At 41.7% G+C, this 26,624-nt stretch overlaps 1 protein-coding gene across 2 annotated transcripts in view; it reads left to right on the top strand.

Annotated features, from left to right (window-relative positions):
- The window catches only part of rnd2 (Rho family GTPase 2), a 125,171-nt gene that overhangs the window by 78,969 nt on the left and 19,578 nt on the right, over positions 1-26,624 (top strand). Inside the window, exon 6 of one of the 2 annotated variants that reach the window (XR_009509034.1) lies at positions 8,257-8,360. The exons of the other annotated variant lie outside the window; for it this stretch is intronic. The gene's annotated coding sequence lies outside the window, so the exon portion shown is untranslated. The remainder of the gene's footprint in view (positions 1-8,256; positions 8,361-26,624) is intronic. 2 annotated transcript variants of the gene reach the window in all.

The following is a 26,624-nucleotide window of genomic DNA, read 5'->3' on the forward strand; positions in this document are numbered from 1 at the left end:
CAGTGGTGTGCCTCAGGGATCTGTTCTGGGACCTCTTCTCTTCGTGATTTTTATAAATGACCTGGATGAGGAAGTGGAGGGACGGGTTAGTAAATTTGCTGATGACAAAAAGGCTGGAGGTGTTGTGGATAGTGTGGAGGGCTATCAGAGGATGGGCTGAGAAGTGGCAGATGGAGTTCAACCCAGATAAGTGTGAGGTGATTCATTTTGGTAGGTCAAAATATGATGACAGAATATAGTATTAATGGTAAGACTCTTGGCAGTGTGGAGGATCAGAGGGATCTTGGGGTCTGAGTTCATAGGACACTCAAAGCTGCTGCGCAGGTTGAGTCTGTGGTTAAGATGGCATACGGTGCATTGGCCTTCATCAACAATGGGATTGAGTTTAAAAGTCAAGAGGTAATGTTACAGCTATATAGAACCCCGGTCAGACCCCACTTGGAGTATTGTGCTCAGTTCTGGTCACCTCACTACAGGAAGGACGTGGAAACCATAGAAAGGGTGCAGAGGAGATTTACAAGGATGTTGTCTGGATTGGGGAGCATGACTTACGAGAATAGGTTCAGTGACCTCGGCCTTTTTTCCTTGGAGCGACGGAGGATGAGAGGTGACCTGATAGAGGTGTATAAGATGATGAGAAGCATTGATCATGTGGATAGTCAGAGGGTTTTTACCAGGGTTGAAATGTCTAACACGAGAGGGCACAATTTTAAGGTGCTTGGAAATAGGTACAGAGGAGATGTCAGGGGTAAGTTTTTTATGCAGAGTGGTGAGTGTGTGGAATGGGCTGCCGGTGACTATGGTGGAGGCAGATACGATGGGGTCTTTTAAGATGCTCCTGGATAGGTGTATGGAGCTTAGAAAAATAGAGGGTTATAAGTAACCCTAGGTAATTTCTAAGGTAGGGACATGTTCAGCACAGCATTGTGGGCCAAAGGGCCTGTTTTGTGCTGTAGGTTTTTTATGTTTCTATGTTTCTGTGTTACCCAGAAAGTTGACGTATATCAATTTTTACAATTAATGCACCATCTCCTATTCAAATTCATTTGCTTCCGAATTTCAAATCCATGTCTCTTATCTCAATTTCTATCATGTCTGCTAGAAGCCAATTCTACTTGAAACCTAAATCTGACTGACATCACGAAATCGTTAGTTTTTGATTTAAGCTCCCTTTCCAACCTTGATGGTCATCTGTTTCATCAGTTATAGAAATAAAAAATATTCATGGCAGGTTTGTCAGCATCTGTGGAGACAGATACGGTTGACTTTCTTCAGAACAAATGAAAGGCCATCAACCTGAAATGTTAACTCTGTTTCTCTGTCCTAGATGCAATATGACCTGCTGTGTGTTTCCAATCTAAAATTTCCAAAATTTTAGATTTGCAGCATCTGCAGTCTTTAGTTTTTGCTTTTCTTTTTTCTCAGTAATTTTTTGAAGTGTTGTTTCGCGCTGAACAAATTCTAGTTGCGATAAATCAGAATTTGATTGAAACTGCTAAGTTCATGTTCACTTATTAAAGTATAATCAATGAATTAAGACAGAGCAACACACACAAAATGCTAGAGGCACTCAGCAGGTAGGGCAGCATCTATGGAAATGAGTAGATAGTGGATGTTTTGGGCAGAGACCTGTCTTCAGGACTGGAAAGGAAGGGGGAAGATGCAAAAATAAAAAGGTGGGGGGGGGAGGGGAAGGAGAACACGCTAGGAGATGATAGGTGAAACCATCTGGGTGAGAAAGGTAAAGGGCTGGAGAGGAACGAATCTTATAGGACCAGAGAGTGGACCATGGGAGAAAGGGAAGAAGGAGGGACATGAGGAAGAGGTGAAAGGCAGGTCAGGAGAAAAGATAAGAGATCAGAATGGGGAATAGAAGAATATGGAAGGTGGGGATGGGAGACTTAATGGATGGAGAAATTGATGTTCATGCCATCAGGTTGGAGGCTACCTAGACAGAATATGAGGTGTTGCTCATCCACCCTGAGTGTGGCCTCATTGGGGCACAAGAGGAGGCCGTGGACTGACATGTCAGATTGGGAATGAAGATAGAAATTGAAATGGTTGGTCACCGGCAAATTCTGCTTTTGGAAGATGGAGTGAAGCTGCCTGACAAAGCAGTCCCCAATTTTAGTTGGGTCTGATCAATGTAGAGTATGCCACATCAGGAGCACTGGATGGAATAGGCAACCCCAACAGATTCACAGGAGAAGTGTTGCCTCACCTGGAAGGACTGTTTGGGGCCCTGAGTGGAGGTGGAGGAGGAGGTGAATAGGCAGGTATTGCATTTCTGGTGTTGGTAGGGATATGCATCAAGAGGGAGATTAATGGGGAGGTACAAATGGTCAAGGAAATCATGGAAGGAATGATCCCTGTGGAAAACGGAGGTGAGGATGGGAGGTAAAGATATGTTTGGTGGTCGATCCTATTAAAGGATGCGTTGGATGTGGAGGCTCATGGGATGGTTGGTGTGGACAAGAGGAACTCTATCCCTGCTAAGTCAGTGAGAAGATGGAATGAGTGCAGATATCCAGGAAATGGAGGAAATGTGGCTGAGGGCAGCATCAATAGTGGAGGAAAGGAAAACTCATTCTTTGAACAAGGAGGACATCTCTGATGTCCTGGAACAGAAAGCCTCATCCTGGGAACAGATGCGGCAGAGACGAAAGAACTGCGAAAAGGGAATAGCATTTTTACAGGAGACAGGGTGAGAAGAGGTTTAGTCAAGATAACCGTGGGAAGCGGCAGGTTTATAAAATATGTCATTTGACAGTTTGTCTCTAGAGATGGAGACAGAAAGATCGAGAAAGGGAATGGAGGTGTCAGAAATGGACCGTGAATTTAAGTGCAGGGTGGAAGTTGGAGACAAAGTTGATGAAATCGACGAGCTCAGCATAGGTGAATGAGGCAGCACTGATGCGGTCACCAATGCAGCACAAGAAGCGTTGGGGAGCATTACTGGGGATGGCTAGTGCATCTTCAGAATCTCTTGTGTTTATAAATGACCTAAAACAGCTCACTTAATGATTTAAGAATGTGTTAATTTGGCTGGACTTCTTGCTTATGCTTTGTATGAGGAGATGCAAAACTGATTCAGTGCAGCATTCCACAAATACGTTGCTCCACCGATGATATGTAAGACTTGGTCGCTGTAAACCTAGGCATTTGGTAAAAGTGCTAATAAAAAGTCACAGTGTAGTCTGGAAGAGTGAGATAAAATGGGCCAAATGGCATTTGAATCTGTCTTATGATCCAAGGAAAGAAATACATCAAATATGCCATTCTGAAAGAATGTGACCTCTGATAGAGCGTGCATTAATTTTAACTGTAGTGTGAGAAGGCATTAAAGACTGCAGCAGCAGCTGCTGAGCATTATGATGCAGAACACCATATCATGGACGAAGATCCTTTTCATAGGAAATCTGAGCAAAATGAGAGGACACCCACATGCGCTGCATACTAACTCATTAGAAAACAGCATCAGTGAAGACCCAGGACCTAGTTCACAAGCCACCCACTCATATGATGTTGATGGATACATCAAGAAAAAAAATAACCCTTTTAAAATTTAAGAGAAATGTTAACTGCTGTATTAGAACCCTCTATGTACTATCCATTGTCTTTAAAAGAAAGGAGATTAGTACAACGAGCTTGTTCAGCTCTTTAAATTTGCAGTTCATTATGTATTAATGACATTTTAGGGCATTAACATAACCACAAAAACAAACCTATTTTAATGACTTACATTAATGCAGAAAGGAATTCCTTAGGGAAGTCAACATTAGCACAGTAAATTGAAACAGACCATCATACATCATATTGAGATGTCTGATAATTAGTTATTTTAGAAATTATTTCACAGAAGAGTTGGCTTCCTATGATTTAGAATAGATTGATATGATTTATTGGCTTAAATTAAGGTTTGCAATGTTCACGTTTCTTTAAAAGGATTCAGCAGTGTAACTATTTTTTTGTCAATGGGATCATTGTGGTGCTAAAGGTTGTTTGTCATAAATTTTACAGCAGTCCAATAAAACATTATAACATCCATTAATCTATTCAAACTTCAATCATTTTCCAGTACTGCCTTTGAGAATGTTACCTGGCTGAGATACAGTATAATACAAGTGAAATGGAAAGAGTTACTTGAAAGTAAACACTATTAGAGCAATGGGAGATGTTCAAAGAGTGCATTGTAAGAGACTGGGGGATTACCAAATCTAAGCAACCACACCTTAAATCCATCTTCTTTGTGTCCATCCACCAAAGTCACGGATCCTTCCACTGGCAGGCTAAAAAATATTGATTGACATTGTAAATGTTAGCAGGGTTAGTACTCAGGAAATGTCCCAAGAATAGAACTTGCACCCCATCTCGGCACTGCATGTTGATGAACATATAGGGCACGGTAAGACAAAAAACGGAAAGGTTATATCAACTATCAGAAGTTCAGCACTGCCAAAAAAAATTTAGAGGAGCATTGAAGGCACCAAGTCAAAATTAAAAAAAGGAAATTAAGCTGCCAGGTAACATCAAAGTATTTTGTCAATACCTAAAATACACAAGAATAATTAAGAAAAGGGCAGGGCTAATTAGGGATCAAAATTGTAACTCATCTGTTGTGGTTAAAACTTGGGTGTGGTTGTAAATGAATACTTTCCATCTGCTTTCACAAAGAGGACATAACAGATATTGTTAAGGATGAATGCTGTGAAATTCTGTGTTCTATGTTCCATATTGGATGTAATAAAAATAAAGGAAAGAAGAAATATTGATATGAGGAACACCTTTAAAAGGAGATAAATCACACGCCTAGAAAAAATGTTTCCCAGGCTGTGAAAAAGCAGCAAGAGAACAAACTGCAGGGTCTCTGACTATGATTTCCCAGTCCCCTCTGACTGGACATGGCTGTTAACATGCTATTCTTGCTTAAGCAAAAAGAAAGGGATAGACTGTATAATTACAACTCATTCAGCCTGACAGAATCAGAATCAGGTTTATTATCAATGGCATGTGACGTGATATTTGTTAACTTAGCAGCAGTAGTTCAATGCAATACATAATATAGAAGAGAGAGAAAAAAATAATAAATAAACAAGTAAATCAATTACAGTTTAAGTATACTGAATAGATAAAAACATGCAAAAAACAGAAATACTGTATATTAAAAAAACATGAGGTAGTGTCCAAGGATTCAATGTCCATTTAGGAATCGGATGGCAGAGGGGAAGAAGCTGTTCCTGAATCGCTGAGTGTGTGCCTTCAGGCTTCTGTACCTCCTACCTGATGGTAACAGTGAGAAAAGGGCATGCCCTGGGTGCTGGAGGTACTTAATAATGGACGCTGCCTTTCTGAAACACTGCTCCTTGATGATGTCCTGAATACTTTGTAGGCCTGTGCCCAAGATGGAGCTGACTAGGTTTACAACCTTCTGCAGCTTCTTTCAGTCCTGAGCAGTAGCCCCTCCATATCAGACAGTGTCAGAATGCTCTCCACAGTACAACTATAGAAGTTTTTGAGTGTATTTGTTGACATGCCAAATCTTTTCAAACTCCTAACGTAGTCACTGTCTTGTCTTCTTTATGACTACATCAATACATTGGGACCAGGTTAGATCCTCAGAGATCTTGACACCCAGGAACTTGAAACTGCTCACTCTCTCCACTTCTGATCCCTCTATGAGCATGTGTTCCTTCGTCGTCCATAAAACCATAAGACCATAAGACAAAGGAGCAGAAGTCAGCCATTCAGCCCATCGAGTCTGCTCCACCATTTCATCATGAGTTGATCCAATCTCCCCTTTAGTCCCATTCCCCTGCCTTCTCACCATAACCTTTGATGCCCTGACTATTCAGATACTTATCAATCTCTGCTTTAAATACACCCAATGACTTGGCCTTCACTGCCGCCCGTGGCAACAAATTCCATAGATTCACCACCCTCTAGCTAAAATTTTTTTTTGCGTCTCTTTTCTGAATGGGTGCCCTGCAATCAAGTCACGCCCTCTTGTACTAGACCCCCCCACCATGGGAAACAACTTTGCCACATCCACTCTGTCCATGCCTTTCAACATTCGAAATGTTTCTATGAGGTCCCCCCTCATTCTTCTAAACTCCAAGGAATACAGTCCAAGAGCGGTCAAACGTTCCTCACATGCTAACCCTCTCATTCCCAGAATCATTCTAGTGAATCTTCTCTGAACCCTCTCCAATGTCAGCACATCCTTTCTTAAATAAGGAGCCCAAAACTGAACACAGTATTCCAAGTGAGGTCTTACCAGTGCCTTATAGATCCTCAACATCACATCCCTGCTCCTATACTCTATTCCTCTAGAAATGAATACCAACATTGCATTCACCTTCTTCACCAACGACTCAGCCTGGAGGTTAAGTCCATCCAGCACTCTCCGTCTTAGGCAGTACATCCAGATAGAGGCTATTCCACTCCAGATCTGTGGGTACTGGTGTGGTTGATGATACCAAGCTGGAAACCACAGACTCTTGCCTAAATGGGGCAAGAGGTATCTGATCAGTGGGTAACTGTTCTTCTTCCGCCAGTTAGACCAGCCTTCAGTGTGTTCCAGATTCAATTGCTCCTTCTCCCACCTGAGTGATCTTAGGCAAGGGATCCCCAGGAGTTCCTGAGGAAGTTAGGTTTTGGGACCATTCTTGGATTTTTTTCCTTATCTGATGGGTAATCTCTACTCACAGCAGAATCACAGAATCAGACACATGCAGCATGAAAACAGGCCCCTCCCTTGCTATATCTATGTTGACTATCAAGCATCCATCTACAGTAGTCCTACACCAATCCCATTATCCTCCTTATCAAAGCATCCCTATCAAACACCTTCAACCCTGCTTATTCTCCTTACACCCACCTACAGTGCCTAGAAAAAGCATTTATACTGCTTGGAATTTTTCATATTTTATTGTTTTACAACATTAAACCACAGTGGATTAACTTGGATTTTTTGACACTGATCAACAGAAAAAGACTCGTTTGTGTCAAAGTGAAAACAGATCAACTGAGTTCCCCAGGAGCTTGTCTTTTTTGCTCCAGGTTCTAGCATCTGTTGTCTCTTTTGTCTCCAATTTCTCTGTCACGCATTGTCGGCATATTGTAATTTTCAAAGCAAACTCCTTTAATTGTTCTAAACTCCAGAGACAAAGGCCTAGTGTATTCCTTCTTTCCTCATACCACATAACTACTATCCCTGAAACCAGTGCATACAGTATAATCTCCATTGAATCTCTTCATGTTTTGTACACCATTTCTTAGTTAAGTAGACCAAAGCTGGGCATTCTATTCCAGGTGTAATCTCACCAAGATCCTTTTCAATTGTGAGACACCCTTACTTCTTTTATATTTCAAGATGATTTTTGTGTCCTCTTCACTGATGAAAGACACAAAGTTGATATTTAATTCCTCTGCCAATTCCTCATTCCCCATCACAAATCTTCCTCTCTCTGTCTACAAAAGTCCCATATTTGCTCTCACTAGTCCTTTCCCTTTTACATACTAGCAGAAGCTCTGACAATTTTTATGTTTTTCACCAATATAGTCCAATATTCTATCTTTCCATTTTTAAACAACTAAAAAACACTCCTTTGCTGAGGTCTAAAATGCTCCAATCCTCAGGCTTAGTACTATTTCTGGCAAATTTATAAGCCTCTCCCTTTGATTTATTGCTCTCTTTAATTTCTCTTGTCAGCCACAGATGAATCACTTTTCTTTCAGGATTTTGTGCTGCAAAGGATTTTATTTTACAATTAATGTGATATATCTTTAATTACTATCCATTGCCAATCCAGCATCAAATCTCTCAATGAATTTTCCCAACCATCTGAGGCCAATTGTTCCCTCATATATTCATAATTTCCTTTGCTGAAATTTAAACCTTAATTTCCAATTTAAATACATCCATTTCAAACTCAGTGCAAGTTTCTATCAAGTTATGTTCACTCTTCCTGACTTTTTTTGTAACAAAATTATCAAATAACTCTATCTCATTGCTCAGAACAAGGTCTAAAGTAATCCTTTCCTTGGTCCCTCAACGTGTTGATCTAGAAAAAAACCTCCACGCAATCCATGAATTCATCCTTCTCCTTATTACTGTTAATTTGATTTGTCCTGTCTATATGTAGATTAAAATTCTCCATGATTACTGCATTGTCCCTGAAATATGCAATGCCTTATAATTGCATTCACTGTAGAGAGTTTGACATAACTCTCACTAATCTTTTTTCATTTTCATAGGTTAACCTAAATTTATCCTGAGGCACCACTCAATCAAGGAAAGTCAACAGGAATCTGTTAAGGGCAAGGCACATCTGAATAACACAAATGAAAACATTGAGGAGGTAACAAGGAGAGGCAATGAAGATGTTGCATTTCATAGACTTCAACAAGGTCTTTGTTTAAGCTCCACAGAGTAGACTAATTGGAAAAGGAAAGGACCATGGAGCAAAGTGGAAGAGGCAAATTGGATCCAAAATGTGCTCATTGAAAGAGAGTAAAGGATGGCAATTGACAGGCCATGAGACCTGCAGTTTTGCAGAATTTCATTTTTGTAATATTGATAACCAGACAAAAATTGTCAGATAACAAGAATGGACAAATCAAAAGGGTGGCTATTGAACTTCAATACAGAGAAATATGCAGTGAGGTCTTCAAAAAGAATAAACTAGGCAGAGGAATGAGCAATAAATGGTAAGATACTGAGAAGTGTACAGGAATGGAGGAATCTTGGAAGTTCACAGATTCCTAAAAGTAATAAGCCCTGCAGGGTTCCTAGACAAGGTGGTAAATAAACTTAATGGAAAAATTGCCTCTATTGGTTAATGCATAGAATATAGGAGGAACCAGATCTTGACAGAAATGTATAAAACATGAGTAAATCACAGATGTAGTGCTATGTATGGTTTTCATCATCACATTACAGCTTAGATTTTATAGACATGGGGAAGGATGTATAGTAGATTGTGGAGATATGGCAAGGGATAGAGAGTTTAGCTATGAGAAAGGATAAAATAGGTTGGGTTGTTTATTTATTCTAAAGGGAGATTTATTCAAGAAACAAAGAATTATGTAAGGCCTAGAAAAGGTGAATAGGATGAGCCTATTTCTCTCAACAGAGAGGCAGCTTTGAGAGGATATGGATTTAAGGTAATAGGATTAGAGACGAGTTGAGAAAAGAATTTTCCACCCAAAGGATGCTTCAAATCTGCAACTCACTGCCTTAAAGGAAGTAGAATGGAAGGTGCAACAAACCTCCTCACACACTGTAAAAGGTACCTGAATGGGCACTTCATAGACCATGGCTACAGGCTGAGCCTGAATAGCTTTGGAGACTAATGGCCAAATGTTCTCCACAAAATTCTTAAGTCTTGCTAAAGTAAAGTTGCAACTTTTGTTCTTTGACCCATGGATGTTTCCACTCCTCAAAGCTGCTTCTTGCTACACTAACTCCATTACCTTACCAAATCCCCCAATTACCTTCAAACTGAGCTTTGATAGGCCACTGAAATGCATACCACAGTCAAGCACAGGGACACACATGCTTTTCAGTAAGGTAACTGGACTGGAGTCAAAAATAGAAAGTGTATCTGACATGTACCTAGATACTGAGGCCAAAATGAACTGTCTTGGCTACAACACGGTTGAAGCATCTAAGCTGAAGGTTTCCTAACTATCAATGATGTTCCAGAAGAAGTATGTGTACCAACAGAATCCTTACGGGCTAATCCCTATTGCCCTATTTGGAAACCAAAACCTATTGTGTCTACATTGTATTTAGATAGATAGATAGATACTTTATTCATCCCCAAGGGGAAATTCAACATTTTTCCAGTGTCCCATACACTTATTGTAGCAAAACTAATTACATAAGTATTTAACTCAATATAAATATGATATGCATCTAAAATCACCCTCCCAAAAAGCTTTAATAAATAGCTTTTAAAAAGTTCTTAAATAGTTACTAAAGTGCATTGAGTGGTAACTTAAGCTCAGTCCTAACCCCGGCACTTTAACATGTCTTGCCCCTGGTGGTTGAATTGTAGAGCCGAATGGCGTTGGGGAGTAATGATCTCTTCATCCTGTCTGAGGAGCATTGCATTGACAGCAACCTGCCGCTGAAGCTGCTTCTCTGTCTCTGGATGGTGCTGTGCAGAGGATGTTCAGGGTTTTCCATGATTGACCGTAGCCTACTCAGCACCCTCCACTCTGCCACCGATGTCATACTCTCCAGTTCTGTGCCCACCACAGAGCCCGCCTTCCTTACCAGCTTATTAAGACGTGAGGTGTCCCTCTTCTTAATGCTGCCTCCACAGCATGCCACCACAAAGAAGAGGGCACTCTCCACAACCTTGATTTGATTTCATTTCTACCTGTTTGGAAAACTTGGACATTCATATTAATTGGGTAGGTTGGCCTTCTGTTTTCAACCTGAAATGGATTCAATACAGCGGGTAACAGCAACAACTTGTATTTATACAGTTCTTTTAGCATTATAAAACATTCCGGCATGTCTTGTAGGAACACTTCGTCATATTTTCCAGGAAATAAATGAAATATATCATACTGGTTGAAAATGCCGAGTACGTTTAAACCTAAGAAAAGAACACAGCTTAAAAACCCATCTCACTTGGACATTACTGCCTTGATGATGTTAATAAAAATAGATGAATATCCTTGAGGATGAACAGAGAGAGCATGAAGATAGATCTGGAGTTACTAAGGTATATGTACCTCAGTCTTTTCAAAATATATTCATTACTAGCAATAATCTCTGCAATTCCTTGGTTATCATTCCTTCCTTCAAAGACAAATTATATTTTATAAGTTTTATAACCTCCTGGTGCGATAATGGAGCTCTCCAAGTAGCATTTTCTGTTTACTGGAGGATAAAACTTGATTCCAGGGTGAGATTTATTTTAAAATGATACCTGGGAAAGAAAGGATATTAAAGTGAGTATTGGATCATTTTTTGTTTATTCCAGCTTCACGTACAGCCTTCCTTGCTGGAAAAAGCAATGGACTATGCGTACATAAGACTTCTCCTTTAGGTATCCATTACTCATACACATTAGTCACCAACTAGGCCAGTTCGCCAATATGGTGGAGAGCCAGTTTCTTCAACCGTTTGGTGATGTGGCTATTCCTGTCTCACAGTGTTTCTGTCTGGAAAGTTACAGGATAATACAGTCAGAGGTAGTGCAGAATCAGGGATATATTTCTCAAGAGGATGGTTGGGGGTGGGTGAGTAATGACTGAAGGGAGTAGTGTGGGTGAGGAGTTCTCAGCAGCTTGGTGCCTATTCCTTATGCTTTTGAGTATAGCATGGAAACAGGCCCTTAGGCCCAAATGGTCCATGCCAACCACGATCCCTTGTAAGTGGTAGAAGTTGCAGTTTTTGAAGGTCCTGTCTAAGAAACCTTGGAAAGTGCATTTTGTAGGTGGTTCAGAGTCTAACTGCATGAGCAGGGATTGATGGTGGGAATCAGTGGCCTGCTTCATCTCAGATCATGTTCAGTTCCTTCACCTTCACACGCTGCCTCTGTGATCCCGTTTTTGATCCCATGCACGACCACAGATATGCATAAATAAATAAATAAACAAACAAACAAACAAACAAATAAATAACTTGACAAATAAATAGATAAACAGACAAATAAATAAATAAATGGGCTGAAAGTTATTTGTCAAGTTTCACATATAAATTCTGTGGGAGTGCAGCTGATTACCGAAGGCACAGTTAATGGAACTGGCCCAGATAAATCATTTGTGAGTACATCAGAACTGAAAATACATTTGAACTTTGCAGGAACAATACTGAAAAGTGATTCCTTTTAGATCCTATCAATATTGATGACTGAAGACTAAACTGCCATTACTCCAACTCTCACACTACAAAGCATGAAGTGGGTCAGAGAACATAGAACAGTACAATACAAGAACAGGCTCTTCGGCCCTTGATGCTGAGCCAGGTTATTTAACCTACTAATTAAGTCCCTAACTAAACTAATCCCTTGGACCTACTCAATGTCAATATTTCTCCATTCTCTGCACGAGTCTATTTAAGAGCCTCTAAGATGCTTCCATAACTATCCCTAGCAGTGCATTCCAGGCATCCACCACTAAAATATTTACTCACCTCTCACCTTAAATGCATATTAGACATTTTGACCCTGTGAAAAAGATACTGTCTTTTCAATATGTACCTCTAATAATCTTACAAACTTCTATCAGCCACTTTTCCAGAGAAAGCAATTCAAGCTGACCAACCTCTCCGCATGGCACCTGCCTTCTAATCCAGGCAGTATCCTTGTAAATCTCTTCTGTACCTTCTCCAAAGGCTCCACATTCTTTCTATAACAGTACGACCAAAATAAATGCTGAACACTAGATGTAGCCTCACCAGAATTTTGTAAAGCTGCAACATAACCTTCTAACTCTGGAATTCAGAACCTCAAAAATAAAGGCGAGCATACCATATGCCTTCTTTACCATCCAACCAAGTTGTCTAGCCACTTTCAGGGAGATATGGACTTGCACCCCAAGATCCCTCTGCACATCAACAAAGATTGATTCAGTACTTGCCTTATCAACATTTCTCTGTATTGCATATCAGCCACAAATTCATCAGGGGCACATGTGAATTAACTAACTTCACAAAGTATAATGTTGCTATAGTTCCTATCTCCACAACTTCTGATTGTCACAAAATATGTACCTAACAGTAGCAATAACACAAATATTCGCAGAATGAAACCATTAACTTGTGTCCACAGAGATTACACAATAGGAAAAAAAGATACATAACGGGAAGATATTACTGTAGGAGGAGACTGGTTTTGAAATGGAAAATCCCATCTGATAGACCTCCTTGCAAAGTGAGTTATTGAAAGAACTTTCCTAGAAGAAATCAGATCACATTTTCATGCTCTACCGGCTTCCACCTTGCAGTGATTTGGGGTCTCTCGAAGCTAAAGGCTTAATCTCAGCAGGCCACCACATGGAGTGCCAGACACAAAGAATAGATTGTCTCCCAATTGCTTCCCTCACCTCCATGGCAGCCTTTTCTGCAGCTGTTTTGTGGCTGCCATGGAGAAAGCACTTTCTCTGACTCACTTCCCAGTGATCACCGTGGCAATGATGCTGTGCTTGCAAATTCTTCATACAGTCTTGGCAGGAAGCCCTGTTTTACAATATGATTTTGTATGAAAAATGTTCACTTATTTTTGCCCAGTTCCATAAATTCTTGAAAGGAATCCAAGCATTACTTCCTTACTTCTCCAAAAGAGGGTGAAATCCAATTTCTAGTCTGGATTATTTTAGAGAAGGATTACCCTTAAAGTCAAGAAAGTAGCTTATATTGAACTATGCCCTAACGCAATAGTTCCGGTTAGTACAGGGGTGGGCAAACTTTTTGACTTGTGGGCCACAAAGGGTTCTAAAATTTGACAGGGGGGCCGGACCAGGAGCAAATGGACGGAGTCTTTTGGTAATACACCTCATAAGAGAAAATAAAATATCATGGGATATGTAGAAAACATGTGCTTTAATTTCAATTGAAAATGAACAAATGCATTACAACAAAATATCTGACTTTGAAGTCCCATGGTATTTAGCTATTTATTGAAATGACTTTTAAAACACTGAAAATTAAATGAATAAAATACAGCTTTTTTAATAGTAACAGTTATTATTTTAAAGCACTGAAAATTCTGTTATCCTTCAAGATATTATCATCATCACTCTCCTCATGACTGTCTTTATTTCAACAACGGTAGGAGATGCAGGTCTACTTGTCCTGCTCCTTCTTATTCAATTGTCCCCTGTGCCAAAACTCAACAACGACCAGCACAAGGACAGAACAGTGACAGCGCGCCAGTATGCAGAGCGCGTTATTTGATCTGGAGCGCATTTTTTATTTTGAGAACGTACGTGCACCTGCGCACTACTCATGTCCATCACTTAACAGAAATGACATGTAACATGTAAGGCTTATTGAAAAAATATTTTCAAATGCATTTTTTACATAACACAATGAAGAAACTTATTTTTAATTTCAGGGGGAACAGTGTTGTTGGCCTCCCTTTTTAGCCAGCGCATCAAAGTCTGGATTTAGTTTTGTTGTGGCGATTCTCAGGATGGATCTGAGGTGTTGGTCAGTTAACTTGGATCTGTGGCTGGCTTTGTTGATGTTCATGACGCTGAACGCCTGTTCACACAAATAGGTTGAGCCGAACAAAGAGTAAAGCGCAAATGTGGAGTAATACGCTGCACCTCAACAAAGGTCAATGTATATAGAGTGCGTCATCTATTGGGAAAACGCCAGAATTGCGGGGAAAAAACGTTAACAAGGTTTATTAATATAATTTCTTCAAGTTCTGCGGGCCGGATTAAAAAGCTTAACGGGCCGCATATGGCCCACGGGCCGTAGTTTGCCCATGCCTGGGTTAGTATATACCTTGAGATGAATTCCCAGGTGCCAACAAAAACTAATAAGTGTCATCAGAATATTGAAGCACTCCTCCACCACCATCTCAGCAAGTCCCAATCCTCCCAATGCCTCTGATACTCATACTACTCCTTATCCCCGATCCTCTGATCCCCCATCTGTGGTGGTTCATTACGAAGTTCGTGGTCCGGTCCGCGGATGGACTTAACTAGAAACACCTGAGGCTCATATTGGAACTGGGAATATAGGTGGCCCTGGTATGGTGTGTGGTTGGGGGAATTTGTCTTGGCAAGAGATTCATGGCTGGTGGAAGGCTAGAATGGACTCTTGGGGCTGTGTTGGAGAACCATGGCTTCTGGGAGCCTTGCTGGTAGTAGTTGGAGTGGTCATTGTGGTAGGGATTCAGCTGTTTCCTGGGCCAGCTGGGTGGCTGTCAGCCAAGGCTGCTGGCTGTAATGGCTACTTGGAGCTACCCCAATGCAGAGGTGGAACTGTCTGCCATTCCTTGGTGTTTGTCTCTTCCTGTCCTTGCCCCTGTGGGTAAGTCTGGCTGTTCTGCTGTTGCCCTGTGGGAGGAATCTATCTTGCCTTGTTCTCACCTCCATGGGGTAAGTCAGGCTGTTCTGCTGTTGCCCTGTGGGGGGAATCTGTCTTGTCCTGTCTTTGCCTCTGTCAGGTAGGTCAGGCTGTTCTGCTGTTACCTGATGGATGGTCCTGCCCCACCTTGGTGTGGAGTTATGAGTCCTGGCTTGTTGGTGGATAGGTCCTGGCTCTATGTCTGTGTACTGTCCTGTCTCATGTCAGTGTCCTGTTAAAGATGAGTCCTGGCTTGTTGGAGGATAAGTCCTGGCTCCATGTTGATGTACAGTTCTTAGTCTGCCCCTAGCTCCAGCCTTTGAGTTCCCCAAGCTCCAAGGCTGTAGCCCCCAGCCTCAAGCCTCCAGACCCCAAGTCCCTAGCCAAGCCTTGTCACATCCTAGCCTGGGTTTGGGGGTCTGAGCTTGAGGCAAGACCCAGGTTCTGGGTCCTTGTCCAGTCTCGGGCTTGGAGTCCACCCCAGGCTCCTTGTTCCCAGTCCCTTGACCTGGTTCTGCCTCCCCTGCCTAGACTGCATCCCATCCCATCCTTGGGTTCTGTCTCATCCTGTTTCTGGGACTCCAGTGTCTGTGTCCTGTGGTTGGGTCCTGATTCAACACCTGACTTATGACATCTCTACAGCTCCTGATCCCTTAGTGACCAAAGTAACTCCCATCCAACCTCCAATTAGGTGTTTGATCTTCAGCCCTCTCTCTCTCCAAAATATTGAGCCTTTAGAGTCACTAAAGGTTGATGCACCAAGCCCCTAGCCTAGCCAAATGACACTCACCCATATTGTGTATTGTGTGTTTTAATTACACACTACAATTTCTAAGTCCACAGTTTTAGGCATTTGCTAATACAGTGGGACTTGTATGGGGAGAAAGTTGTAGCATGTAGCACATAGAACATAAAACATAGAAATTTACAGCACATTGGCCCACAATGTTATGCTGACCATGTGAGCTACTCTAGAAACTGCCTAGAATTTTCCTAGGGCATAGCTCTCTATTTTTCTAAGCTCCATGTGCCTATCTAAGAGGCTCTTAAAAGACCCTACTGTATCCACTTCCACCACCGTCATCAGCAGTGCATTTCACACATCCACCACTCTGTGTGGGGAAAAACTTACCCCTGACATCTCCTTGGTACCCATTTCCAAACACCTTAAAACTATGCCCCATTATGCTAGCCATTTCAGCCCTGGGAAAAAGTCTCTGACTATCCACATGATCAATGACTCTCATCATCTTGTACACCTCTATCAGGTCACCCGTCATCCTGTGTTGCTCCAAGGAAAAAAGGCTGAGTTCACTCAACCTATTCTCATAAGGCATGCTCCCCAATCCAGGCAACATCCTTGTAAATCTCCTCTGCACCCTTTCTATGGCTTCCATGTCCTTTCTGTAGTGAGGCAACCAGAACTGAGCACAGAATTCCAAGTAGGGTCTGACCAGGATCCTATATAGCTGCAACATTACCTCTCGGCTCCTAAACTCATCCCATGATTGATGAAGGCCAAAGCACTGTATGCTTTCTTAACCACAGAGTCAACCTGCGCAGCTACTTTGAGTGTCCCATTGACTCAGACCCCAAGATCCCTCTGATCTTCCACACTGCCAAGAGCCTTGCCATTAATACTATATTCTGCCATCACATTTGACCTACCAAAATGAACCACCTCACACTTATCTGGGTTGAACTCCATCTGCCACTTCTCAGCCCACTTTTGCATCCTATCTATGTCCCACTGTAACCTCTGACAGACCTCCACACTATCCACAACACCCCCAACCTTTATGTCATCAGCAAATTTACTAACCCATTCCTCCACTTCTTCATCCAGGTCATTTATTAAAAATCACAAAAAGGAGGGGACCCAGAACTTGTGGAACACCACTGGTCACCATCCTCCATGCAGAATACAAACCATCTACAAACACCCTTTTCCTTCTGTGGGTAAGCTAATTCTGGATCCACAAAACAAGGTCTCCTTGGATCCCATGCCTCCTTACTTTTTCAATAAGCCTTGCATGAGAAACCTTATTAAATGCCTTGCTGAAATCCATGTACACTACATCCACTGCTCAATCTTCATCAATGTGTTTTGTTACTTCCTCAAAGAATTCAATAATAATAATAATAATTCAATAATAATAAGGCTCATAAGGCTTGACCTGCCCTTGACAAAACCATGCTGACTATCCCTAATCAGATTATGCCTCTCCAAATGTTCATAAGTCCTGCCTCTCAGGATCTCCTCCAACAATTTACCAACCACTGAAGTCAGACTCACTGGTCTATAATTTCCTGGATTATCTCTACTCCCTTTCTTGAACAAGGGAACAGCATTTGCAACCCTCCAATCCTCCTGAACCTCTCCCCTCTCCATTGATGAAGCAAAGATCATTGCCAGAGGCTCAGCAATCTCCTCCCTCACCTCCCACAGTAGCCTGGGGTACATCTCATCCCGTCCCGGTGACTTATCCATCTTGATGCTTTCCAAAAGCTCAAGCACATCCTCTTCCTTAATATCTACATGCTCAAGCTTTTCAGTCCACTGTAAATCATTCCCACAATTGCCAAGGTCTTTTTCCCCCGGTGAATACTGAAGCAAAGTATTCATTAAGTACCTCCACTACCTCCTCCGACTCAATGGACACATTTTCACTATCGCACCTGATTAGTCCTATTCTCACATGTCTTATCCTCTTGCTCTTCACAAAAGGCCTTGGGGCCTTTTTAATCCTGCTCACCAAGTCCTTCTCATGGCCCATTCTGGCTCTCCTAATTCCATTCTTAAATTCCTTCCTAGCAACCTTGTAATTTTCTAGAGCTCTAACAGTACCTAGAGTCTTTTGTAAGCTTTTATTTTCTTCTTAACTAGATTTTCAACATACTTTGTACACCATAGAACATACCTATGCATAACTCCATGCAAATGTTCCCTGAATATTTGCCACGTTTCTGCTGTGCATTTCCCTGAGAACATCGGCTCCCAGGTTCCTGCCTAATAGCATCATATTTCCCCCTACCCCAATTAAATGTGTTCCCAAATTGTCTGCTCCTATCCCTCTCCAGTGCTATGGTGTAGTTGTGGTCACTGCCTTCAAAATGCTCTCCTGCTGAGAGATCTGACACCTGACCAGGTTCATTTCCCAATACCAGATAAAGTACAGCCTCTCCTCTACTTGGCTTATCTACAGATTGCATCAGGAAACCTTCCTGAACACACCTAACAAACTCCACCCCATCTAAACACCTTGTGCTAAGGAGATGCCAATCAATATTAGGAAGTTAAAATCTCCCATCACAACAACCCAATTATTATTGCACCATTCCAGGATCAGCCTCCCTATCCGCTCCTCATTGTCAGTTTCTATTGGGGGGTCTATAAAAACACTCAGTAGAGTTATTGCCCCTTTCCTGTTTCTGACTTCCACCCACCCTGACTCAGTAGACAATCCTTCCATGGCTTCCTCCTTTTCTGCAGCCGTGACACTATCCCTGAATAGCAATGCCATTGCCCCACCTCTTTTGCCTCCCTCTCTGTTCTTTTTGAAACATCTAAAGTCTGGCACACTCAGCAGCCTGCTCCTGAGACATCCAAGTCTCTGTAATGGCCACAACGTCACAGTTCCACATATTGATCCACGCTCTAAGTTCATCTGCCTTGTTTATGATACTCCTTGCATTAAAATGGACACATCTCAAACCATGAGGCTGAGTGCATCTTTGCTCTAACATCTGCCTATCCTTCCTCACAAACTCCCTACCAGCTGTCTCTACTTGTGCTCCAGCTTCCCCATCCTCTGCCTCTTCACTTCGGTCCCCACCCTCTACAAATCTTGTTTAAATCCTCCCCAATAGCATTAGCAAACCTCCCTGCCAGGATTTTCGTCTCCCTCAGATTCAAGTGCAGCCCAGCCTCTTTGTACAGGTCACACCTGCCCCAGAGGAAGTCCCAACGATCTAAAAATCTGAATCGCCGCCCCCTACTCCAATCCTTCAGCCATGCATTTATCCTCCACCTCACTCTATTCCGATACTCACTGTCACGTGGCACAGGCAGTAATCCCGAGATTACTACCTTTGAGGTCCTGCTTCTCAGCTTCCTTCCTAACTCCCTGTAGTCTCCTTTCAGGACCTCTTCCCTTTTCCTACCTATGTCATTGGTATCAATATGTACCACGACCTCTGGCTGCTCACGTTCCCATTTCAGGATACTATGGACGTGTTCAGAAACATCCCAAACCCTGGCACCTGGGAGGCAAACTACCATCCTTGTTTTTTTTTCACGCACACAGAATCGCCTATCTGTCCCCCTGACTATAGAGTTCCCTGTTACTGCTGCCCTCCTCTTCCATTCCCTACCCTTCTGAGCCTCAGGGCCAGACTCTGTGCCACTGTTGTTTCCCCCAGGTAGGTCGTCCCCCCACAACAGCACTCAAAATGGAGTACTTATTGTTAAGGTGGACAGCCACAGGGGTGCTCTCCACTACCTGACGCCCTCCCTTCCCTCCCCTGATGGTCCCCCACTTATCTGTCTCCTGAGGCCCCGGGGTGACTACCTGCCTGTGGCTCCTGTCTATCACCTCCTCAATCTCTCTAACAAGCCGAAGGTCATCGAGCTGCAGCCCCAGTTCCTTAACTCGGTCTCTAAGGAGCTGCAGCTTGATGCACCTGGTGCAGATGTGGCCATCAGGGAGGCTGGAAGTCTCCTGGACATCCCACATCTGACACCCAGAGCAGCTGATGCAAAAGCTTCCAAATGTTAGTTCTGAAACGTGGAGAAATAGATGTCTTTACATTCTCCTACTTTTTCTTCAACTTGTTTTTAAGGAATTCCACAATGAAACGATCTGCTATTTTTCTATATGCATATTATCCAATCACTTCACAGGAGCAGCTCCCAAAATGAATCATTGCTCATGGTGCTTGTCCTACGGATTTGTCACTTTGATTTGGTGCAGTAATTGGTCATCACAATAATGATAGTTTACGATGAATTGAAAAGGACTCGCAAACGAAAAAGATAATATAGTATTCAACAATTCAAACTTGTCTCTGAAATGCATTTCACATGAAAACAACAAACCTCCTCTTTCACTGAAACTACAAAGATAAACTGACAGGTGAAGTTTAGTCAATCAGTATGATAGTTGATTTATTAAATTTTCATCAAGATCCAAACAATTGCTTCCTGCCACAGCCAAAATCCATTACATTCATTTGGCTAATATTGAAGCTACTCTTTGCTGTAGAGTTTAAGTATCTAGTGCTAATGCCAATTATTTTGTTAGGGTATTATCATAGCTGCTATACAGCAGTTGTATCTGAATCTTAAGCAATGGATTTGAAATTCCTCGGACCTCTAGGGCTGTAACTTCCACAGCATACTGGGTACTATAGATTCCAAATTACTTCTAATAAGACAACCTACAGTATATGTGTGTTCACATTTGTGAGATAAATCCGTATCAGCTGCTATGATTAAATCATCAGGGACTGTAGAATTAAGAGGATGTGAGAAGTGGGGAGGATTATTTGTGAGTGCACTGTCATCTATTTTCCAGGTTCCTCACAAGCCACAGGCTAGGAAATGACTTGCTCTAACGTTGACGGACACTTTCTCCCTCAGAAAGAGAAGTGCAAGGCCCATGAAACAATACAGCCATGCCAATGTCCCACTGGCCTGAGAATGAGTTCTCCTCTATTCGTGCAAGTGATGGGATATACTGCCTCAGTGAGTGTCAGGGATGATGCTCCTATGGTTTGACGCATATACAAGAAGTGAGATAATGGTTTGAGTCTTGCAATAATTCTGATGAAGCATCAGCTCTGTTTCGCTGACCACAGATACAGCCCTGACTTGCTGAGTTTTACCAGATTTTACTTTTTCTTATTTCTCCAACTTTCAAGCCACCTGGGGCATAGATAGATTGAATGCACAGTCTTTTCCCTAGGGTTAGGGCATCAAGAACTAGAGGGCATAGATTTAAGGTGAGAGGAAAGAGATTTAGTAGAAACCTAAGGGGCAACTTTTTCATCCAGAGGGTGGTCTGAATATGGAAAGAGCTGCCAGAAGAGGTGGTTGAGGAAGTGACTTTAATAATGTTTAAAAGACACGGGCAAGTATATGGATAGGGAATGTTTAGAGTTACAGTACATGGACTAATCGTAGGCAAATGAAACTAGCTTGGATGGGTGTCTTGGTCAGCATGGGCCAGTTCAGCTGAAGGGCCTGTTTCCATGCTGTGACTCTATGACTTTACCCCTCCTATGTGCCACTGTATCATATCCCTACTCCATTACATAAAGCTTTGACAAGTTATGACACCCTCCTCAATGACTTCCATGACCTAATGCAGTTAAGATGTACCTCCTGTCTAAGATGAGCAGGTAACTTTAAGCAACATCTTAATAAGACAATTTCTTAGTACAGTACTAGCAGTGTGCTGAATTCATTATAATGAGAAGGTATCATGGATCTGCTACATTGCAATGGGCAGATTAATTGTTCAGCCCAATTACACAGACCATTTATGTGCATCAACCAAGTTGGTCCGGAGTCTGACCGAAGATCCCTTCATATTGAGATATCAGTACAATATTTGTATGCCATGATAAAATATCTGCTGCAGTGCTACAGATATTAAATGAGATAAATTTCAAGCTATTTTGCAATATTGTTTTCAGCTTAATTTACAATTGCATGGTGGAAAGTTAAATATTGGCACCGTGTCAGGTCTGTCTGTTGAAATATGAAAGAAGGCAGCTGTGAGTAAATATGGTCAAAGAAAGAACATTTGTGCTGGCCAACAGATTTAACAGAGATATGTGTCAGTGGTAAGTGTTTACTGTGCAGAAGCCTACACCGAGCTCTGATCATTCTTGTTGGACTAGGTCATAAGGAGGCATGCAGCCAGTACAGACCAATTATGATTTGATTGAGCAGCGAGATAGGGTGAGAGGCTGAATGACCTCCCCCTTCCTGTGTTCAATGATTGCATTCATAGAGTTAATACAAGTAACAAATGTGTGGGAGTTTAATTTCTGCCCATTAAAGGAAATTATTCATGATCTTTCTCAGTCTGAATGAAAAAACTTCTGACCTGCTCTTACATTATTTTGTATTTTGGTATTTGGAATGCTCTGCTTATGTTTCTAAAATAATTGAAAAGTTAAGAACGTGAAGGTTATTCAAAGACTGTTGAGATGACAATGGATACCTGCTTGCTTTATTTATAGCATCCAGCTGTGCTATAGCCTATATGGACTATGCTAACGTCAGATCACATGAGACCTTAAAGGACAACTTAAAACTTTTATGAGATTTGAGTTAAAGAGTTCTCCAACCACTTGGCAAGGTTCCAAGCACTGTCTGTAAATATTCAGCTTAAATGACACCATGAATACTTTATGGACCTCACAAATATACATATCAACTGCTTGCAGTTCATTTGCCTGGCATTTATAATACCTTAATCCTCATTATTAAGGCCAGGATTCTCAAAGTGGGAAGCAACACAACTTTCAGTTCAATATTGATTGTTTTCAATCCTAGCAACCTCAGTACAAGAGAGACTATTGCCTCTCCTATTGGTTGATGAGCAGCTTCCTTAAACAGATGGGTTTGTCCTTTGTGGAAGAGTTCCTCCAAGTAAACACCCTTGACCACAAGTCTATCGGGCAATAGCCAGTGCAGACCGCACTAAGACCCTGCAGGGCATGGACAGTATGGATTCTGTGGGCTTGTTTCTGGATCAAGCAGCCCAATCTATCCGGCAGAAAGCCCTATCACCAGATCTGACCAGAAAGCACCAAGACCTCGCTTTGCTGGCAGTGAGAGGTGCCCTTCCAGTTATCCACCACAGGCGATCTATCTCCTGCAATGTACATGGCCTTCAGGAGAACTGTGGTAAGGAAGAAATGGTCACCCACCTCTTTGCAGACTCCAGAATTGCTAAGAAGGTGTGGAAATGGATGTAAGGGTTTTTAACCTAGTTCATCTTCAGCAGCTGTGTATCTATGGGCTGTTCCCAGCGACACACACTGAGAGACATCAAGTACTGCTGGAAGGTTATCAACTCAGCGAAGGATATCCTTTGGTCTGCTTGAAACTTTTTGGTTTCCTAGCTCAGTGAGATGTCTATGAGGGAATGCTGCCAACTGGCAGAGTCCAGCCTGCAGGAGTACATTCTGAGAGATGGACCGAAGGTTGGTGCGTCCAGTACTAAGTTGCTGAAGGAAGGACCACAGTCTAGGTTCCTTCCGCTACCACACATGGAAAGGCGAGGTTGAGTGGAGAAGCCATCAAACAATGAAAGGGTATATCACCCCAAAGGGCCACATAAGTGGCAATGGTGCTATGAAGGGTTGGATCCTGAAATGTTGACTGTTTATTCCCCTAACTTGCTGAGTTCTTCCAGCATCTTGTGTGTGTTGCTCAAGATTTCCAGCATCTGCAGAACCTCTTGTATTTGCGTTGTTTCTGTTTCTTAAAGAACTAAATATAATGACCATGATTTTTGCCCTGTTTATCCCTTTGTATACACTTTATTGCACAAACGTTTGTAGATATTGTATTTTTTATTATGAATAAAGTTCAGTATTGAAATATAAAAAGAATGGGATTCTCATCTCCATTATCAGGAGGAGATTCTCGTGTAGTTGGCTCACCAGAAAAGTAATTAAAGTTCAGTTAATGAAGTCGTGGGATTCAAACCATTTTCATGGAGGCTCTCCATAATCACCTCAGTAAGTACTGTACTTAGGGGAGTAATAAAATTGTGACTGTCAAATTGATAGCTTTCCTTATTGATTTGGTAAACCCAGCAATGACATTTACATTAGCCAACCCAAATGTATCCTGCTTTACTGAGCTTTTGTAAATAAAGAGTAAGCCTCTTAGAATTCAGTCTCATTTGTAAACAATATTCATAGATTTTTCTAGACTAATATTTAGCTGAATTTTGTTGTGCTGTCCAATGATCAGACTTCTGGACTGATTTCCCATGAATCTCGTCTTCCACAACACAACACAAGGGTGGGGGAAGGACAAAAGGTGGGAATGGTCGATATCTGACTACACTCATGTAAGGAGAGTTACCGTGCACGTATATTCAGCTTCTAAGCTGTATATTTATGCAATATATTAATTATTAACAAGCTCATATATTTTTCACTGAGTATCCTCTATCATGTGGAGATGGTGTTGGTGAGGAAAGGGAGAGGAAAGAAATATTATGAAATTTCTACTTTCCATTGAAAAGACACCTGGTTCCAATAGATACTTGGCATTTTTGGGCTTAATTTATTATCTGCTTTGGATGCAGGTTCCTCCCTCAAGTAGAAACTAGAGTGATTATTCTCAACCACACCTCATTCTTTAGAATGTGGTTTATGAAAGGCAGTCCAACAGCATACAAACAGGATATTTCATTGAGTCAGTCATGGCTTTTAATAGTGAGGAAACAAAAGTCAAGCTGAAGAAAATATTCAAGTTCTAGTACTTATATTCTTGTTAAAGTACTTCATAAATTCTTAAATGGTTTTTTAAGGTTCACGTGATCTGACCTTAGGACTAATAAGAGGCCTTGCTTAATTAAATCTAAATGCAGTAATTTTATCTGAAATGTGACTTGTTAACATAGGACTGTCCAGCAAGGAGCTTTTGCCTTTTGGGTGAACTTTGCTGCTGCCACTCTTGTACTATTATGACTCTGAAATATGCAGAGAGACAGAAATAAAAAAAAATCACACAGTACAATTATTTCCCATATCTTCCATGGGTTGAGAGGGTGGGGGTGGTAATAGATGGTGAGCAGACAATATCTTTGCCGTGCCTTTCCACATCTCAGAGATATAGGACAGATCCAATGTCCTGTAAAATCACTAGATCCATAGAGTCATAGAACACTACAGCACAGAAACAGTCTTCACAACATCCTTGAAAATTTCTTCTGTACTCTTTCAATCTTGTTGCTATCTTTCCTGTAGGTAGGTGACCAGAACTACACACAATACTCCAAACCTGGCCTCACCAATGTTTTATACAACTTCAACGTAACATCTCAACTCCTGTACTCAATACTCTGGTTTATGCTAAAAGCTCTCTTTACGACCCTATCTACCTGTGATGCTATTTTCAAGGAATTATGGATCTCTAGTCCCTGAAGTCCCACTCCAAATCGGAGCTTTGGAAAAGTGGGATCCAAGACATTACAGTTTGTAAATAGACGGTTCTACTATAGCCCAGATATAGTTTTTATTTTTAATTTCCACTGTTCCTACGTGGTTCCCTTGTTCTTATGTGGTTCTCTTTTAAATAACTTATATTGGTAGACTCAGTTCTCAAATTTTGTTTTTATTCTTGAGGTGTGAATGGGTTAGCATTTATCATTCATCCCAGCTGCTCAAACAAAGCTTAGAAAAGGTGATGAGCTGCCTTTTCTAAGGAATCTCACAATCAATGGATCAAGTTGAAGCTCTGCATTCCTTGCACATCTGGTCACCAATAGCAATGAGCATTTGAACAATGAAGAGCAGTAAAGGCACTCCCATGCTCCTACTGAGGAATTAGTCACACAACTTGGAAGCAGAGTCTTTGAGCCATCCCGTCAGCACTGACTGCCAAGCACTTCAAGCAAGAAGTGCACTAATTCCACTTCTTCCTCTTGCACTCCCATCAAATCCTCTCTTTGGATTCTCCTGCCAATGCACTTGGGGCAGTTCTCATTTGCCAATGAACCTATCAACCAGGATGTGAGAGGGAACCAGAACGGTCACAGGCAGAGTGTACAGATTGCACACAGACACCAGCAGAGGTGAGGATGGAACTTGCATTGCTGGAGCTGTAAGAAGCTGCCTAGCAACAGAGCCACCATGCTGGATTTGCTAGCTCTGGCTCAGTGATGATGAATTTGAAGCAAATAATTCCACGTTTTTATCACTTGTTAAATGAACACAAGGGTACATATGTTCATGATGATATCAGTAGAAATCCTTGTGAAAACAAAGGAGAATACCTGCTGTTGGACCAGAATTATGCTAAATAGGATAATCTCAGAAATGATGTGGCAGCAGTAGGCACTGTGGACAATCAGCATCTACACCACCAGTATGGTCCAGCATATCCCTCACCCCACTCTTATTGTCCAGCCAGGCAAACAACCCTAGTCTCCAGGGATACCTAAACTGACATGGTGGCAGCGAAGTGAAGCTGTAATACATGCATGCTAAACAATAAAACAGCTGGAAATTGACAACAGGTCAGAACAAAGCTCTGCAGTATTGCCAAGCCTAGTCATGAATCATCGACAGTTAGACAGCAAACCAAGGAGAAAGTTATAAGAAAATCCATGCTCAGCCAAAGTGTCAAAGGGTTGATGCAATTCAGCCTCCTCCTGAGATTCATAAGACTATTAGACAGGAGCAAAATTCTTGCCACTGCAGAAGGTGATCTTGAGCCAATTTAATTTACTCCATGTTATCCAGAAACAGCTGAGCATACCAGACAACGTCCCAGCTGAAGTTCTGAAGAGCTACACTCCAAGATGAGCTACATCTGCAGTCAAGTTGT

This window comes from Hypanus sabinus, chromosome X1 (assembly GCF_030144855.1).
Source record: "Hypanus sabinus isolate sHypSab1 chromosome X1, sHypSab1.hap1, whole genome shotgun sequence".
Lineage (NCBI taxonomy): Eukaryota > Metazoa > Chordata > Chondrichthyes > Myliobatiformes > Dasyatidae > Hypanus > Hypanus sabinus.